The 5,626-nt window shown below is 33.5% G+C and overlaps 1 long non-coding RNA gene across 1 annotated transcript; it reads left to right on the forward strand.

The window, feature by feature from the left end:
- Window positions 1–408: 408 nt before the first annotated feature.
- Window positions 409–3,490, forward strand: LOC141708411 (uncharacterized). Its single transcript, XR_012569469.1, has 2 exons — window positions 409–640; window positions 2,421–3,490. It is a non-coding gene; the product is annotated as an uncharacterized LOC141708411 (long non-coding RNA).
- The last annotated feature ends 2,136 nt before the right edge of the window (window positions 3,491–5,626 follow it).

Below are 5,626 nucleotides of genomic sequence, written 5' to 3' on the forward strand. Positions count from 1 at the left end.
AGTCTATATTTAGTATGTGTTATCCGTACCGATTGATGCATAATTATATCACTCCATTTTGATTATATCATAAATTTTTTAGCGAATTCAATTTTTTAAAGTTTTTTGTGTCATCTTCAATTCAGCGAATACATTATTCAACTCCATCTTATATTTTAATTTTCTTTCTAACACAACACAATCACTATGATTTATGTTTTTTAAACGATCATTTTCATATTTTTTGTATTACTAGATTGCAGCGATGGCATTGTTTCATATGTAACTTTAAATAATATCTTATTCTGCACTTATATTATCAGAACATTGTAGTAACCAATTAATATGGTATACATATGCTCTTGTTTGGCTTGCAAACATAATCAGATAGGCTACAATCATGATTAATATTACAGTACGGGATTTCATTTTTGTCACGGTCACCAAAGATAACCCTTTTAATAATTTTTTTTTTCAATATTAAATATTACACGGAGAGACACCATGATGGTCTAAGAAGTTGACCCAAAAGATATAATCTGAAAATGTTTACGGGCGAATAAAAAAAGAGGCATCGCTGCATCTTCTTCTTCTGCCCTTTTTTGATCTCTCAGATCAGACCAGACCAGACCAGACCAGACCAGGCGCCGACAGCCCCATGGTTTGTTGATATCTAAATCTCTATTATGTTTTCTTAATTCTGTCTTCCTCTTTGTATGTCTCTATCTTTCTAGAATTGTTCACTTTGTCTTCCCTTTTTATTTTCCCTTTCGAACTGTGTGCGTATGAGTGTGTGTTCGTATATGCTTATTATCATTCATTCCTTGTTCCTTTGTTATTCTTAATTAACTGCTCTCTAGTCTTCTGATTTTTAATTTAGGGCTTTTCTTTTTCATGTATTAAATGGATTTTCCTTTTTTTTTTTTCCTTTTTATTAAAAGTAGTTCAATATTATTAACAATTGTATGTGTGTGTGTCATTACTTTAGAACTAGGTAACAACTTATGAAGATTTGCTGATAAATAAGAGAGCAAACAGACCATGTTTGTCAAAACTATGACCTACTAGTACTAATTAAACTGCCCTGATGAATCAGGATATAGGGTTTAACAAGCCAAACATCATCATTCCCTCCTTAAACTAGAGTGTCTAGAAGAAATAGTTTATCTCAGATGCATTACAAACTCCAAGCTACCTTGTCATTATTCTACAGGACTCCAATTTCAGTGGTTCAATAAGCACATCATCAACTTGATCATGTTCATCACCGTGTTCCCTCCTGTCCTACTTAATTTGAAAGGGAGTAATCAACCTAAATATTAATAATGAAGTGTTTACATTGTTTGTCGACCTTAGAGAAGTGTGTTTGTTCACTTTCACACTTCCTCAACACTTTGTTGAGTTTATAAACTTTGTGTGTTGTGGCTGTCACCTCTTATTTCTTGGTTGATCCACATAACATCTGATAACAATAGAGTTCTTAAACATACCATCCTCTTTGTGTACGAGGCCAGAGTATATCCCCTATAAGACTTTCTTCCCATTTTCCTTTCATTTCTTGTCATCCTCATAGACAACATCCCCGTATACCTTTCAAGACAAAATCAAAGTCTGTACTCTTTTGATTATTTATTCACTCCCAACATCAACACAGCCCCAACTTTTGCCATCAAGCTTTGTTCTTGGTGCATCCAGAATATGAGCATGTACAATACTGCCAAAAACTTGCTGAATGTTTGACCCTACTCCATGCCTCTGCTGGTGTCATGTTAATGGCAGATGAATTAGAGCTTCTGTTTTGGACATGAGACTTTGAAACTCCAGCTGACTGCCTTTGCAGGGAACATTTTTCTCGGACAATGAACTGCTCACCACATTCATCGCTAATTAACTGTTACTTTTCGCCACACCATTTTGTTGTGGCCTTTTTGCTTCAGTTAATTATCTTTTACTTCCATTAACTTCACAAAATTCATTAAACGCATTTGAAGGGAATTTACCTCATTCTGCTTTTAAGCATTTAATTTTTAAACTTGTTTCTATGTTTACAGAAAATTTAAAATAACTTATTTATCAGTTAAAAATTATGCTAATACTTTTCTAATACAATAATCATCAAGTCATATCAAGTGTCTGTGGTGGCTTTTTGAAATCTGGAAAGCTTCTCATGTACTTTCTTTGGAAAAGGGTCACGAAGTTATTTTCCTTTGAAGCATTAGTACATGCAGACCCAGTATTACTGATCTTAACCCAGCATTAGTATGAATATCAAGCCTTTCTGACTAGTCTTAAGGGATGATAAATTAAACAGTTATTGTAGTTTAGGTATTTTTTTTATTAATACATTAGAATAAAGGACTGAAAATCAGAAACCAAAACTTTCAATGTTTTGGCTTTTATATAGTAGTATAGATGTCTAAATCTGTTTTTTTTTTCTGCAGGACTTGGCAGAGGTCTACAGGGTAATATATGACGGCCCTGATGATTATTTGCAAGGGATAATTGTGTCTATTGATGAAGAAAGTGGTGGACAATTCTTATTCGCAGAGAAGGACCTAGACCGAAATGGCGAAGTCGGAGGGGAAGAAATACGTAAATACCTAAACGTTGAACTCTACACAGATGCCAAAAAGAGACTTGAGATGCCATTGATAAAATCTGAGGAGCATATTATGCTGAATGGTCCTACCAAAGCATCAATCTGTGCTGCTCCTGGTTTTTCGCTCATTTTATATCTCTGTGGTGTCATTTATGGCTATGAGACTTTTTCGCCCGAATGGTTTTCTGCTCCTCTACATAAAGAAATAACATCACGCACCGGCAACAGGTGTCTCACAATTCTCTATGCAGTATTTCAAAATGCTGCCGAAGCTCATGTAAAGGTTAAGTTGAACAATGTCAACTCTGCCTTTGGTCTTTATGGAAATTATAAATGCTAGGACAAGTGCAATTAAGCACACTGCATATTCAAGCATTCTCTTCTTCAAGAATAAGGATGAGCCAGAGAAAATAAAAGAGGGACCTGGATCTGGGGATGAGATATTCATTCCGTTGTCCCGACCTCTAGTAGCCGTGCCTTTGGAATCTGAACTCATTCTAGAGATTAACCTGCACACTGATGACAATGGAGAGATTTTGAAAGACAGGGTCACTTTTACTGCTAAAGAAGGTGAGCAGAGTTCCAAGTATGGTCCTAAAAAATGCAACAAAGGTGAGGTTACAGTGGAAGTCAGCTGGAGGTACAAGAGCAAGTTGAGGGAACTTATAGAACAGGAAGAAGCAATGTCCATTAAGGATTAAAAAGCGAAAGTCAATAGTAGCCGAGTGTTGGCTTGTTTGCTGTGTTTTAAAAGGGACTGGTTGATAAATGTCATCGGACTAATATTGCGCTAATCTCCTTTAGCATGTTACTGGCTGTTTATGTTTCATACTTTTATTATTAAGTAGTATCTAATATTGGCCATTGGATTCTGTAATTCCAGTTCAGCTAAGATTAGTTATTTATTAGCTATTTTTATGAATCTTTAATAATAATACATTAATTAGCCGAAGTATACTCAGACTTAACTTGCACGTTGTACAGAGGGAAGACAAGATTGATTAGCCATGTATGGCTTTCACTACTATCTCTAGTACCCCAATTCTAACGCAGCATTGCCCAGACCATGGATCAAGTTTACATCTTGATATAACAAATTTGTAAAGTTCGCACACTAAAATTATTTTTCAGCATCTTAAATTTTGAAGAGCGAATTAACTTTTTCAGTAACTTGTTTTTATAATCAATGATCCGTTCTTTAAAAATCAATGAGCCTAGAATATATATATATATATATATATATATATATATATATTGTTCATGCTAAGTCTTATAATCGATAACTAGGTTAAAGAAAATTAAATTAGTCAATTCAGAAAATTATCTTTTGCGATTCCTTTAGTAATGATATTTGTTTTCATTAATTGAATTCCTTTTTCCTTTTTCGAGAAAAAGAGACGACCATTTGATATATATGCAATACAATAAATCAATTTATATATTTTGGAAAATGTTATTTTTATAAGTATTTTCTTTATTTACGGAGAAAGAAAAAGTAAAAATATAAAACTATCCCCCACACATGCACATCAACGGACTTGAAAATAATAAATGGAATAATAATTTGTTCTTTTCTCTGGGAATAAAAAATAATCTCTATAAATAATATTTTCCTATTTTTTTCAAAAATTAGAAACTGTCATATTTAATTTGAATAGATCCAGTGCCCATTACTTAAATACTTAAAACCGAAACTGAATGGTGAAAATTGGTTTTCAATATTTCAATTGTTGTAAATAATTTTTATTATCTATATATCTAGATCTATATATATTAGAACAGCACAGGAGTATATAAGAAAATCCTCAAAATCTTCCAAATTTTTTTCCTGAATTCTTTTTTTTTTTTTACTTTTTTATTTAAAAAATTGTTACTTGTATTTAATAGTATCTTAATAGTCATTAACTACGTCAATTAATTATGTATTAAATTTACTTTATTTTTTACCTATGTAAAAGTTTAGTAAAATTACTTTTTGCCATTATAATTAATATTTCAAGAAAAATTGCCCAAAATAACCATAATTTATTTTGTGGCGGACCGTCTGATTTACCCATTCTTTCTGGACACCGCCCTTTTTACCCATGTGATACGTTAATTACAGCGGCGTATCCTTAGAATTATCAAATAAAACTCAAAAATCACATAACTACCGGGACTTACTTTCACCCAGTTAACCCATTTGAGCTACATTCTCTTTAGTGCGACCGTGATTGCTACAACTGCCGGTTTTCATTCAACTATCATGTACCAACTAATCGATGTAAGTTCATGAGTATCATCATCCTTGTTCACTGTTTCTTCTCCAGTAATGTATAATTTAGGGTTCGGTGATCTCTGTTTATTTTGGGATAATAATTGTTAATTGTATTGATTTTTTGTTGAAAGATTGTTGTTAAACATTGATTTAGGTGTTAGAGATAATTGTAGGTCAAATGAAATTGCATAATTTACTACGAAATCTGAGAATCAGGTTGACACTACTATATGTACGGCATATGTATGCAATTACGTCTTAGCCAACGTCGTATACAGTTGTTACGAAAATATTTCGGGCGCAACATTTGACTTTGCCAATTCAACAAAGATGTGTATCCACGTATATACAAATATATGTAAGCGTATCAGATTCATACGTCAACCGGAGGAGCGCATCTCTCTACCTTATGCACTTCCAGAAGCGTATTACCTTCGCACATTAGCTCACACGGCGTATCCAACCAATTATACTATGGCGCATCTCTCTGCTTAGTGCATCTGACAGGCGCATATGTTTGACACTACGATGTATTAGGCGTATTAGGCGTATTCAGTGTCCTTCTAAAAGTCATGGGTGTATCTGAGTATGTAATCCAAGTGTGCAGTTGTTCACGCATCATCATTTGGCGTGGTTAGAGATACGCCTCTCAGGCCATTTAGGGCACCCTTTCTTCCGTGTGGGTATTTCGGCAACTGTTGGTTAAAAAATGAGTAAACAGGCCCTTCACCCATATTTCAATATAATTATTAATTACAAATATAATAATAAATATTTTAAGGTGAAATAAT

The sequence above is a fragment of the Apium graveolens genome, chromosome 2, assembly GCF_009905375.1.
Source record: "Apium graveolens cultivar Ventura chromosome 2, ASM990537v1, whole genome shotgun sequence".
Lineage (NCBI taxonomy): Eukaryota > Viridiplantae > Streptophyta > Magnoliopsida > Apiales > Apiaceae > Apium > Apium graveolens.